This window comes from Zootermopsis nevadensis, unplaced genomic scaffold, assembly GCF_977971745.1.
Source record: "Zootermopsis nevadensis isolate Lab colony 2312 unplaced genomic scaffold, Znev_1.0 Znev_ptg000017l, whole genome shotgun sequence".
Classification (NCBI taxonomy): domain Eukaryota; kingdom Metazoa; phylum Arthropoda; class Insecta; order Blattodea; family Termopsidae; genus Zootermopsis; species Zootermopsis nevadensis.
In genome coordinates, this window is record NW_028259149.1 from 9,916,471 (window position 1) to 9,930,662 (window position 14,192).

At 41.2% G+C, this 14,192-nt stretch overlaps 1 protein-coding gene across 3 annotated transcripts in view; it reads right to left on the reverse strand.

Annotated features, from left to right (window-relative positions):
• The window catches only part of LOC110833995 (terminal nucleotidyltransferase 5C), a 68,988-nt gene that overhangs the window by 14,095 nt on the left and 40,701 nt on the right, over positions 1–14,192 (reverse strand). The window contains exon 1 of one of the 3 annotated variants that reach the window (XM_022072676.2): positions 11,292–11,502. The exons of the other annotated variants lie outside the window; for them this stretch is intronic. The gene's annotated coding sequence lies outside the window, so the exon portion shown is untranslated. Of the gene's footprint in view, positions 1–11,291; positions 11,503–14,192 lie in introns of those variants that run through there. 3 annotated transcript variants of the gene reach the window in all.

Below are 14,192 nucleotides of genomic sequence, written 5' to 3' on the forward strand. Positions count from 1 at the left end.
CAGTTCAGAAATGAATAACTAATGAAACAAGGGTCCCCTTGAGTCAACGGCTGATAGTCGCCTAGCTGGTCACGAATTTGCACATTTTTCATGTAACTTGAAGGTTAATTACCGTACTCACAACAGCTCGCTAATGAACCTACGCTTTTGCCAATATTTCTCAACGAAGTACTTTAATCATCGAACGATCGATTTATCTGGTGCCAAGGTGTCACGCAGTGACTTATTACGGACTGGACGGCCGGTGTTCAATTCTGCGTCCAGACGAGCTCTGGGGCCCCATCCAACGGGTATCGTGGAACCGGGGGTAAAGAACGCTGATCAATCACTCCCATCTAGTGTTGAGGACAGCGAGCTGTACCATCTCTCCTCCTAAGCGCCTCCACGGCGCGTACAGTAACAACTGTACCTTTACTTTTTCATCACCCTTGTAATCTATTCCATTCAAGGCCTTCAGACTACAACTAGTATGCATTTTTCATCTTCACCATGTCCTCTCATTTTAACTTCCTACATCTGATCATCCTTATATTTGCTGCAGAGTTAAATTTACGAGGTTCCTCCTGACCTTGCTCCGTTATCATCACCCCCTTCTTTACGGTCAGAACCATGTTCTTAAGGGCCCCTGTCTTCTTTTAACATCAAACGTATTTTAATGTCATGGGAACAAATCTTAACTTTACAGCAGCGTGTTACAAATTGTTAAAGGACGTCCCGAACTTCAATAGTTTGAGGAATGAAAGTTCCAATGCATTACTGTTTCTATGATTTAATTTCGCGTGCTGCTTGTAAAGTCAATTAACAGCAAGAAGTTCTGCGAAGAACCTACAACGTTGTCGTCTTGCTAACAGCTACCACGGTTGTAACATGTGGTACCAGTGGTTCCCACAACGTACACATGGCCATAACGAGGAGATGACTGTTTGCACATGGAGTAAACATCACGAATATCTGACAAGTCCAACGGGCTTAGGTCGACCGGGCACGACGTTCTGACTGAGCCATATTATCACACCAGGCCAGTAGCTCTGTCTTCCTTTGTCTTTTAACTCTTTTTTTAAAATCCAGGATGAGAAAAAGGTAAAATGCTTAAGTAACACGCCATGCTCCGACGACGTATTCTTAAACTCGACACTGAATGGGGGTGACTAGAGAAGGCATCCTGAGCATTTCGGGCGGGCGGGTCTCTGAAACACACTGTTACAATTTTCGTGCAAAACGTCCCAGACTGCACCTAGAACCTACTGACGTCACAGGTGTATCGATTCTAACGTCTGACGTCACCAGCTGCGTGTACGTCACAGAGTGGGCCGACTCGAAGTCGATGAATGTGGTCCATACTATACACGGGCCATCACAGTCCAGCATGTGCAATTAGAAACCGTTCAGTTCCTTTCGCTCTAAACGTACAAGTCGTCAGGCTCACCACTTGCGTTTTCCTGGCTCCGGACAAACAGCATTCCTCCTTTACAAACATGAGCATAAATACTGGAAACAGATACTAAAGGAAGCCACAGTGCGACCGACGAACAGGTCTGTAATAATGGACACAGGGACTTCACTGAAGGCGTCTGAATTTAACATGGCACTGTAATTAAATCATCGTTTCCCGTAGAAGCAGAGGCCATATTGTGCAATATAATTAAACTTTCTAAATTCAACTGGACGAGAATTGATTTACATAGCGGGTGTAAGTACAGAGTGTTAATAATTGTGATGTTAAAGGGAAAAAGTTAGGGTCTAATAAAATTGGCCAAAATGAGAAGCGAACCGCGAAATTGTTCTTATGAGAAATTCGTGTTATGCAAGTAAGTATAAACTTTTTTTTAAAATTTAGTTACAAATGAAATACTGATTTAAATATACTACTGAAGAGAGTTCAAAAAATTGTTTCTTCATCTTTTGAGTAAAGTGATGTTTAATGACTACCCCCCATTCCCAGATACATCTAGTGTCACGTTTTTGATGGCTTGTGTTATTTGAGTGCGTAGTGTGGAAATATAAATTCTTAACACATTCCTAACGAAAGGATTAAAATGTGATCATGGTGACCATGTAATTGCACCATCTTCCCATTCGAACATTCTACAAAAGTTTTGGCGAAATATATTTATACACTTTCAATTTGACATGACCGCATTGTTCCAGTTCCAAACATTTCACGCTGGATGAACACTGTTTCTTTAGACGTGGAGCAGTGGAAATGACAAAGTTCATTGACAGGGTACAGGTATTAGAGGGGCTAGTGAATTATTGAAGGAGTTCTGAGCTACTCGATTTCGATTTCAACTTCAATAATTCCTTATCACTGTTTACTTCAGACATAACATACCTCCGCTATTCGTGTCACAATGCCCCTCACACACAACCAAGCGGCCAAAAAATAAAGAAAAAAGTTGGCAATATACATCCCACTGAGAGGGTGAATTCGAGAAAACGCTACAAAAGGAAGGGTGTCCAGATACATGTTACACCTGTTCCAAAAACATTGAGTGCAGAATTCTCATCTCCCACCATTAATCTCGAAACGCAACTTCTTGTTCGTAAGGTGTGACGTACGGCAAATGCAGTATTACAGATCTTAAGAAATCTGGTTGCTACGAAATTTCGTCACGACAGAGATAAAAATATGCCAAGCCGTCGACAGATTTCTTAGACGCAGTAGGTTGATTAAAGTATTTTCAGTCACCTCATGCGATATGATGGATTCAAACGCCAGACTAGGACGCGAATCTCACAGACAGCCATTACGGGAATTTTTTTACATATATTACTCATCATGCGTAATAGCACGAAGGAATTCAACTCCCACCGATTTAAGAGGGAGGAGATGTCAACACCCACAGAGGCTGAATGTTTTTATTCGGTTATTATACGACGCAGCAACTACTTGAACGTTTGCTTCGGAAATCAACTAAAGCAGTCTTCATGTGGGCTTACTTCCAATCAATCACAACTCAACTGACAACATTTAACAATATACTGCGTCACTTTCCAACATCGTTAACATGATTTCTAAATAGCCAGGTCTAATTCACCCATCCATGTTGATTACGAATGTAATGTCTCCGTCACCCTCAGTTTATTTGTGTACACGAAACATAATGTAACATAACGGTAGACGAACTTTCATGTTGACTATCTAAAAAATTCCATTAAGAACATAATCACGCAACTGCGGAATGTCTGACCGGACTCCTGCCTCTTCCGGTTGCTTGATAAGATCTGCACTGCTTGCTGCCTCATCACAGTCCTGATGCTGGAGGCAGCAAGCACCTCTGTAACGTCGGTACACTTCTACCGGACCACACAGCGCTACAACCCAGAAGACAGACAGCCATCTTCGTACTCACCACCGTGAGAACATCAAATCACACTTAAATTATTTGTGGCTTTTCAACAATACTAACAGAGAACAATTCTTTGAAAAGGAAGGTTAAATAAAGTCCAACTTTCTGCTATATACAGTGGACTGCCGGTTGGTTCGGAAACGGAAGTGGTCAATGGTGTCCGGCTTGAAGCAAGTCCAGACTTCTGGCAGCCATCAGTATGGCTCTGAGACGAAGCACCGAACTACTAGGGAGTTCAATGGGAGTGGAGGGAAAGCTAGACCTCGACATTACTTGCAGGTTACTGGTTAGCTACAAGATCCGGCCGTTTTAACTGTTACAGAGACACTCCTCTCGAGGTCAACCATGAGACTGAGTGTGAACGCCGTGGAGGCGAAGAGGTGACGTTCAACACTCTTTCCGACACATGGCCAGTCAAACACTGACAACTGTTGCATTTTGTGAGATGTGAAGTTCTCACGGCCATGAGTATGAAGGTGGATGTCTTCTGGGATGTCGCACCGTGTATTCCGGTAGATACTGACCGACGTTTCAGAGGTGTGCAACATCCAAATATACAAATATCTTCATACTGTACTTTTATTTGCGTTTACACAACTTTCAACGTGGTCGGCGTATTCCTTTCTTCCCAATAAAGAATTGGAAGGTAATGCTCAGATTTTTTCCAATAGATGAAGTTCGGCTTTTTAGTACTTACGAATAAACAATACGCTACGAAGAAATCATGCGATATGTCGATATGCTGAATTCTTATCATAATCTAATTCTTTTACCCGGTGTAATATCGAACAGTTTCTGTCGACATCAACCAACACCCCTATCAAAAGGTCGTTACATAAAACATAACTCATTTTAAGATAGTATCACACACATACACAAACACGCACACAGTGAGATATTCTGACTGCCGGGTTACAGGCCGCCCCTAAAAAATCTCGCTTGTTTGTTATTGTGGTTTACCAAGAAAAAATGATGACGGAAATTCCGTCGGCTCAGCACAAACCCAACTTTCCCTGCAAGAATGTTATTTCCGGCAGACTGTTCAAGTTGTCGAGATCTTTACAACCAGGTGATCATGTAGATCCTCATGAGCCTCACAGATGCAATCTACTTCAACTTTCGCTAAAGCAAGCTAATGTTCCTGACAACCTGCATTCCTTATCACGGTCTATGCGTTTTAAAGATAAACAGGAAGATAATCTAGCTACAACCTGGCGCTGAACACACTAGTTGGCCAGAAAGCAGTCGGGTAACAGCATTAGGCATAACCCTTGGAAACGAAGCTCGTCTTAACAATATTTAATAATTCAGTGGGTACCTCAAAGAAAACAACGCGTCTCCATTGCAAAGATTGTTTGTTTAATGTTGTTTAAGGAAACAGTAGCTGTCTATTCTGAGAATCATATGAAACTCAAATACTCTCTGTGGAGAAAAATGCAGTTTTACTCATCAATAAAGCAGATGAAACAAACAGTGAAACCGAGTTATAATATTAATTGGAAAAATAGCGTGATAGGCTATGGACTTGACTAATCGGACTCAGGAAAATTACCAACGGCGGGCTTTCGTAAACATGGACACATTTCTGCGCCACTTAGGCCTCGTCAGCTAAAATAACACCTACATTTTATTAACAAATGGACTTTACGCTACAAGACTTCCTTGTTTAGCGAGAAGCGTCCTCAGCTAAAAGAAAATACGGGCGAATACGTATAGGCATGTGTTGAATAAGAGGCCGAGATCAGCCGACAAAGGGTGGTCCTCCAGCATATGTATAAATGAAGCTCTCCATTTCTGAAACTAAACTTTCATGGTTATCAATGCGTGGAGCTATACCTCCATAGCTTGATGCTAATTCAGTTATACAACGTATGATGGAAACAGCTTTAATCAGAGTGTATGTAACAAAACGCAAGGACGTTAACTACAGCTTTACTTATTCAATGAACACTGCGGAAAAAATGAGACTGGTCATCAATGAGACAAATGCTCTGCAGCCACGTTACACGCACGAGGCAGAACGCTGTTACGTGAGACCGTGTCATTCAGAATATTCAGGGACAAATGGATGCACACTGCCGGCCCAACTGAGTTTGTCCATGCTCGCTCAGCGGTCAAACAGACACACGGCGACCGCTCTCTGTTGGTCAAGAAATTCTCCGCTCGTTATGCAACGGGGATCTCGCAACTGTTTATTTTTGTTATTATTATACAAATGAAGGCCGTTCGACCACATTCATTGCCACTTTACAACTTCACGTCTTATTTCTATTTTAATATTTTTGTTTTTGACATCGGTGGCCGCGTACGTCGTAATCGACCTGATAATGGAACTGTGGGTTCAAATCCCGCTCAAGGTATGGGTGTCTGTCCAAATTTTGTACGTTGTGCTGTCCTGTACGGGCAGACGCCTTGTGAAGGGCATCGCAATCGGCGTCTTTACCGTCGTGAGAACCTGATATCTAACACAGTAGGTTTTATAACAATTATTTTATGCTATATATTTCTTATGTCCGCCAACCGTGCTCCAGAAACATAAATTACCTTCATTTGGACACACTCACTCACTCTCCATAAGTACCCCTACGCAAACCTCATAGGTGGGAAACTTTTCCGTCATGTTCCTAGGTTTAAGAAGAACGTTTATGAAATTCGTGGGACCAATTTGTCTTAAACACTTTTCATGTCTTACAAACGGTTGTCTGATTCTTCCTTGGTCATTCTGTGTTGCCTCGCGGTTCCACACGGTTCGTCACAATGCTCTACCAATAGGTCGTGCAGTGAGCACCCGAAGCGAGCCCCCAGTCACTCCTGAGTGATTTGTCCTCTGGAGAGAATAAAACAGATGCTGATATTAATTACGAACTATGGCGGTCAGTAGCACACAAGCCACAGGAAGCACGGTGACCAGGCACGGCAGTGACTATGACAGAAGAGACACGGCCAAAAGAAAATGAGGCAAAGGAAGGGAGAGAAATAAATGGAATACAAGATCATGATAAAGGGCTATAGGGAGAAAGGAACACGAGTGAACGAAAAACAGTGGCACGACGAAAGTAAGAAAGAGTTCAAGAACATGAGCCAGAGGAACTGAAAAGAACAGGAGAAAGACAGAAAAGAAGGGCAATGAAACAATGTGAGACAGAGTTCAGGAGAGAGAGGAAGGAAGAGGGTGAAAGTGACAAAATGAAAGTGAACGCGACTGAAAGGAAGACAGAAGAGGAGGAACAGGAAAACAGAGAAAAATACGAGAGAGAAAACATGAGCGAGAAGAAAAGTGGAAAGTGAAGTGAAGCAGTGAAAGAGCACAGACAGAAAGAAAATAAAAGAAATACAAAACAAAGGTAGGAAAATTGAGATCCGAACCCACGATCTCAAGACTGCACGAAAGAATCAAAATTCAGTAAATCGCTGTGTTGTTCAGATGCCCACTGCTGATCAAGCTGGTGTACCATGACCTCCTTTATCAGCAAGTTGACCTCACACTTTGCCAGTACTGTTGTAAATGAAACGCACAGCAAGTAACAAATCAGTACAATGTTCGCGAAGAAATTAAGATCACGTTAAACTCGAGAAATGCTTTCTGCCACTCAACGTAGACGAGTTTGTCTTCCTACATACCAGTGCCTAGATCTATAATTTTACCCCGATGCTTTGTGAGGGTGAGAAGCTCGGTCTCCCGCCTTGAGGAATGGGCTCTAAACCTGCCTGCGCCCTTAGATTTCTTTGTGCGCCCCAAGTACGTTTTCGGTAATTGTATCACACCGTGCGATGAAGAATTGTTACCGGTGCCTGGCATCAGAAAACACTATTGTCTATATGTAATCAGTACTTGGCAATTCCTGTTGCTTTGAGCAGTTGTTTGGCTGAAAAACGTCAAATATGGAGGTAAGACGCGTTTTACTGATGAACACTTGTTGCACACGAATCGAAACAGGGGAAAACAAACCTGATATTTAGGCACTACCGATTTTTACTGACTAGCTTCCAGTGTTATAAAGTATTACAAGTGAAGTTTGCATCGCATTAGAACAAAGACGACGTTTCTCGGTCTGCTAGTAACGCAGCACGTCTTCCGAGGAAACATACGTCTCGCTGACTTAACTCTGCGTACAGTCAGCCTACCTATCTTGCAGCCGGTAGGGGACTTGGGTATTGTACCACCGAACAGATGCTCCTAGCCCCCCCCCCCCCAATCAAAAGTTAGACCTGAATGCGTAGTACAAAGAGAGGGAAACCATGTAAAGTTTGGGTATAAAAGTGTTTAAACTGGCAAAAAGAAGGCCATCTCAAGAAGAGACGTAAGGACAAGTTATTCCTCGACGAGAGTTGATGGAACGACCTTTGCAAATCTAAAATTTAACTAGTTAATAAAATAAAACATCCAATTTTTATTTTTCGGTTTAGAATCTTCGTATGCTAATTAGCTGCTTACTGTAGCGAAAGCTCAGATAACTCACAACCTTGAACAAACGACTGTCGATACCTAGATACGATTAGATCAGGTTTGGTTCCAAGGCCGTCTTCTCCGTGTACGTAACAAGAACCGCTAGGCAGCCACGCTGCCCTTTTCTTAGACTCTGCGTCCTATTGAGAAGAAACAGACCCAACTGCTATCCGGGTCAATGTGTGAACCTACTATTTTAACCACTGCACTGCCTTCTGCCATATACTGACAACTTTTCGCTGCCCCTGTAATGTTAGTGACGAAGGTCTGGATCGAACCCAGGAATTTTCAAATGCCAGGGTACCATACTTGCCTACTATTTGCACGCACGCGCTCATACACGCACGTTTTTGTATTATTTATTTTATTTAGTGTTCTGTCTGACGACAGGTCCATATGAACAGGATCCTTCCATCCTTTTCTCGGACTGGGACCTGTTTATATACGTTCTTGGCAGATGATCCAGAAGTGGTTTGCCATTGCCTTCTTCTGTGTGTGAATGGAGTAATTGTTGGGATGCCACGGAGAAACCAGGGAAGCCCCCGGAGGAAAACTCCGTGTTGCCTAGACCACGGCCTTGCCCAACACAAGTTATAAATTCGGACACCGCCGGGAATCGAACCCGAGATCCCAGGATTACAAGGTCAGCGTTTTAACCGCTAGACCACCGTGGCTCCTGTTTTTGTATTACATACAAAAAATTAAAACGAATTAGCAGAGAATTTTAAATGACAAGAATGACAAATTATAAAATTTAAAATGGGAAGACCTGAAAAGACAAGTATGCAGCAGACAGCCTACACGGAGACAGGTAAAGACGGAACAGGCTCAAAGTACGGTGTTTAGTGGGCGTAGAAATAAAGATCTACGCATTACCACAGCATCAGATGAGTCTTCAGTGCTTTGACTAACTCCAGCCGCCTCAACCCCCTCCCCCTTTTTGAACTGAACAGGAGGCTGGGTAATTACCACAACCGGTCTACACACAGTCACAGCGAAAAGAAAATCATGTCATTACCGACTGTCGAACCTCGGCAGTTCAGCCATTGCCCTGTCATTCATTCTCTTTTCGTCGTTTTACAGAACTCGTGATGTTTCGACTTGTATGCAGCTTCCATTTTTAGTTTTGTTTTGGGGTGCCAAACAAAAGCCGTGGCAAAAGGCTATAAAACCCGAATTATTATTTGACTAGTAATGGAAACAACCATTTCGATGCTAATTCTTGATTTGCAATCACTGCTATAAATAATTTGGTGTTTAACAATGTTAGATTTTTTTATCGAAACTACATGTAGCGCTTCATCGATTAAAGTTACGTCTAAGTTACCATGGATACCAAACACAAACAAAAGAAGGAACGTTTGATAATAAAATAATCAGCACAGAAAAGGACTGAAACAGACAACACAATGAACCATTTCTTACGATTGGGCTGCAGGTATCTTACAAAATGGCCCAAATAATCGTGAATGTAGTAATAATAATTCGAAAGACGCTCACGTAAAATATACAATGCCTCACGCGAAATCTCTTTAATGAATATAACACGTAGAAAAAAAAATGTATTTCAGAAATAGCTGCTGTTCTACGTACCTCAGGGGCAAGGTTTGTCTCTGGCACATAGAAGTATATACCCTAAAAGGGGGGGGGGGGGGGATAGATGGAATAATAATACGAGGAAAATCTTTAATGACAACTGTGTGATGTAATTTGGGGGGGTTGTGATTACATTGGAAAAGTTAAAATATATATAAAGTTCCTGTTTTTAACAATGTTTACACTTAATTTCTCCTAATCCTATCTGTGTACATGTTTACAATACTGGGAACGACCCGTTCTTCAAGTGCCTGAGCACTGCGGGTCCCAACTTTTCATTGGCTCGATCTATAGACATTCGGTAGGACTCCTTGGACGAGGCATCGGCCCGTCGCAAGGCCTCTACCTGTACACAGAAAACCACGGACAGACATCCATGGCTGTTTACAATACGGTGACTACAAATGCCTGTCACCGACTCATGTTTTCTTTGTGGTTACTGCACCAATCACATGTGATGCATGACGTCACTGTGAAAACAAAACACTGCTAATATGAAATCAAAGGTGCCTTAATTACACTTTTTGACGCTCTTTATATTTGTTGCCAATTAAATTACAAATTAGTTTGATGATTCTTTTTTGTCGTTTGTTTGTGTAGCTGTTCACAAATTCAGAGTTGACAACACTGTAAGCATGCATGGGGAATCCCAAGTATCGCTCTTTCCGCATACACGCAGTACAGTCAGTAATGAAAACTGCAGCTACTGTGGCTTACAGGCAACATAGTCTGTGTTCTATGCGTTTTTGACGATAAGGAGTGATGATTTTTGTTATTATTTGCTTTTTATATTGTATGATAAGCCGCCATGGACAAATATGGTATTAGAAAGAATCGAGGGTTAGTGACTACCAATTGTGATAATTCACAAATCAGCAATACAACGGAATCGAACATAAGAGGTAAAAAATGTTAAACCCAAAATATCCACAAAAAATACAACTCTTCTTCATCAAATCTGCTATTTAAAAATGGATTCTATGAAGTGGTGAGACGAATGTAACCACAAACATGCGCAGAGAATTACCAAACAAGGCTATGGTTCCCAGGAATCTGATGTGGCATTTCTCAACAAAACAAGATCACCTTTCTAAAAAGACACTAGATTATTTCAAAAGACCTAAATTCTCATCACAGACAAGTAAAAGTTTTGTAAACCCGTTTACAGCTGTCGGCCGGGCTTAAAAGGCCAGTTATTTTGTGACAGAAATGATGGCGAAAAAAATAAAACATTCAACAGGACAGACATTAATTCATCCAGTTTATGCAACAGTTGTAAGAGCAGTGGTACACTTAAATGGTTGGCTATTCAAAGGGATTTGTGTCACGAGCCAAGTAAGGATAAGGAAATTATCATATCGACTCACTGTTTCTTATATAGTCAATCACTGGTTCAAAAACAATATGTCGATTCTAAAATTTGCTTTAAACGAAATAATTACGATCCTGAAGTACATTATAAATAAACGGGTGGAATTGCAAAACTCTGTGAAGAGATCGGCGCCATGTGAACCCGTTCTGGATACCGAAATAAAATGGCGTTCTTAATTCGCGTGAAGAAGTTTGCCGATAATTCTTAATATTTTTATATTATCATATCAGAGGGGGACTGTCGGAATTATAATGCATACTTAAAAGGGTACTGTCAGTTAAAAAGTCTGAAAACCACCGATCTAGATCAGTGTTATACACCCATTCCCTTTTCAGGTGTCCGAGTACCCGTTTTATAATATGTTTATAAATCAAAATTTCGAGAAAAAAATTCTTCGTCTCTTCTACTAAATTTCATAATAAACTCAATGTTGATTTATTTTTCTTAACGATGGGATACTGCAGTAAATGACAAGCAACAACTGTCCTTAAGTTGTGACGAAACAAAATAATAACCTTATACTTACAAGCGATGATTATTGCGATGTGCCCATGCAAGAACAATCTCGCTTGAGCTTCTAACGACAAAGCCCGAAGTTCGGTTCCAGTCGGTAAAACTACAATGAAACAACTTTTCTTTACAGTAAAGTAGTTCTAGAACATTCAGCTCCGTGTCTTCACTCACGCATCACTGATCACAAACGACGGACTCCTGACAACCTAAGCAGCGGCAAACAAACAACTGAACACTGCCTAGCGAAATGGCATAATGTTACACAACGCCTCGCGGAGCGCCCTCTCTCTGCGTGCATGGAAAACAGGATCCATCCCCTCTCCAGCGTTACTGGTCTCACCAGTAGTGCTTGTTTCTTGCTATATTTAACGACGCTGTATCATCTGCAGAAATGTAAGCCTAGGAAAGAGGAAGGAACAGGAGGATACGTAATGAGAACGGAAGATTTGTACTCTCAGCCTTTACAGTGATCAAAGGAAACACGAATGAGAATGGAGGGGCATGAGTGGCAAAATAAGGAATAGTCTACAAGTACAATTTTAATCTGAAAAACTGAAGGAAATGAAACATCTGCTAAACTTAAGCATTTTCTTTTCTTCTTCTTTTTAAGTCTTTCCTTCTTGTCTTTTTTTATTTGTCCTTGTCCTCCTCATCCATATCCACATTTTCATTCATACATCTGTGCTCCTCTTTCTTTCTTCCTGTGTGTTCTTCCCTTCTGGCCCTTGTTACTGCACGTAACGGAGCGGAGCAGCAGTTCGGACTCCTTCGTGGTCCAACTAAATACCTTTTACGTTATTTTATTGGTCTTTTCAAGATATGTAGTTCTTTGACCATTTCATTCCACGTTCCTACACAGTCCTCCTGCTATTTTACGCTATGTAACGTGTCAGATTGTTAAAATATTTTCGAACGAAGACTTAGGCAAGCTGTAGCTTTCTTGTGCAGTCTTGAATATTTTCCTCATCGAGAAGATACCACAGTCCTGCCGCACGTCACATGATCGGTCAACCCTTTCATGAAGCGCATTTTCGCAGCTTCCTAATTATATAACAAATTCCATGAAGTAGAGACTTTATTGATATGCAAACAACTTGTTCAGTTAGCCAAGGAATTATCCGCGTTATACGAACCAGAATGTTTATTACAATGTTCACAACGCAATTCTCATCCACCCTGAGCCCTACATACCCCACCCATCTCACCCTCCTTGATTTTATCAATCTTATAACGCAGTCTTATATTTCTAAAACTTTGTTGTCAGAAAAGCATCAAGTTACTGTAGCCGGGACAAATCTGTGCGTTTGAGATAAGTTAGAAGTAAAAGACAAGCGGAGAGCTAGTAGATAAGAAAGCATATATTTTCCACACTAAAAACATTTCCCAGCGGCAGTAATTTATAGCTCAATATCTCATTTCCTAAGTCGTATGGTTTTTAATCCTACACGCAAGCCAGTCGCATAGCAAAACGTACGGTGTCGCCCCAACTATACGAACGAAAATATGCATTCGGTAATGTTTCCCTTTGGAGAAAATAACAAAGACATCAGTTAGACAGCACCCATCAGAGCCCTGTCGGTTCGCAAGACACCTCGTATCTTTGTGTCCCTGCGTGTCTGTCGTGCAGAGGTAACAAGGAAACAATTTAAAAAGTTTTTAAGAAACGTTTCACAGGCCTATACAGCAACAAGAGTGAAAAGTTTTAGTTTTAAAGGGTATTTGTTACAGAATATGTGTCGCATACATTTTCTTAAGTGCTTCAATACATATGCTGACTCAAAAAAATAAATATTAATTGATAATTACGTAATTTACTGGTCACTTACATGCATAATTTACACTAATATAGATCCCACTATGACCAATCACCATACCAAATTACACAAGCCTATCTCCAGATTATGAAGCTAAAAACAAAATTTACATTCGCACGGAAGACACGTTATTGTTTTGCACTCAACAAACATAAAATTAACATGTTCTTCGAATGCCTATTACCACGTAACACTTGCGGATCCTACATTGTCATGCCAATAACGTTGCGCCCATGAAAGTCTGCACAGCTGCTACGCTAACATCGCAATGGTGTTGTGGCCACTGGTGACTGATTTGTCGAACAGTTTGAAATTCATTAAACGAGAAACTATAATAACATACCGTAAAATGTGGGGAATCATTACCTTTAATCCAAGCCCAATCACGCGCCGGTACGGAGAGAATGCCCGTAATTTAGAGAAGTTTATATGGTAACATACAGTTTGGGAATGTCCACAGCACATATTGGGCGAAACGACAGATTTCGGGTCGCATAGAGCGAATAACGAAAATAATAAACAAATGTTTTGCAAATCAGTGGTTTACTATTAGTGGCGGAGCCTTCATGTTAACTATATTAACAGTGTTAGCCTGGTTAATACAGAAAAACTAAAAAAATAAAAGATTTCTGCCTTAATTTTGTGGTTCGGTGATATTTCATACACTGGAACACATCAGAACCGATCAGATAAAATGCGCTGTTAGCCAGTTAGTTGAGGCTTACGCTCGCCACGAGCGTTTGGCTGGCTACAGCTAACTGACGATGCAGTTTATCCGATCGGTTCTGCTATGTTACAGTGTATACAGTACCAATGAACCAAGAAAGTACGACAGAACAAGTTTCATTTTTCATTTTTAAAAGTGTTAGCCAGGGTAACATAGTTAACATGGACGCTCCATCCCTGTCTGCTATACATTTTCAATGCCCTGAAAATATAACCCGAAACTTTAACGCGGCAGACAGAAAATCAATACAACGGGCAGAATTCGAATCCACGATCCCAGTACTGAAACTGCGGCTAAAGTGAATATTTTCCGGGCAAAATCCTGGGAACACATTGTTTTATTCTTCATACAATTATAAGATATTACATCACAA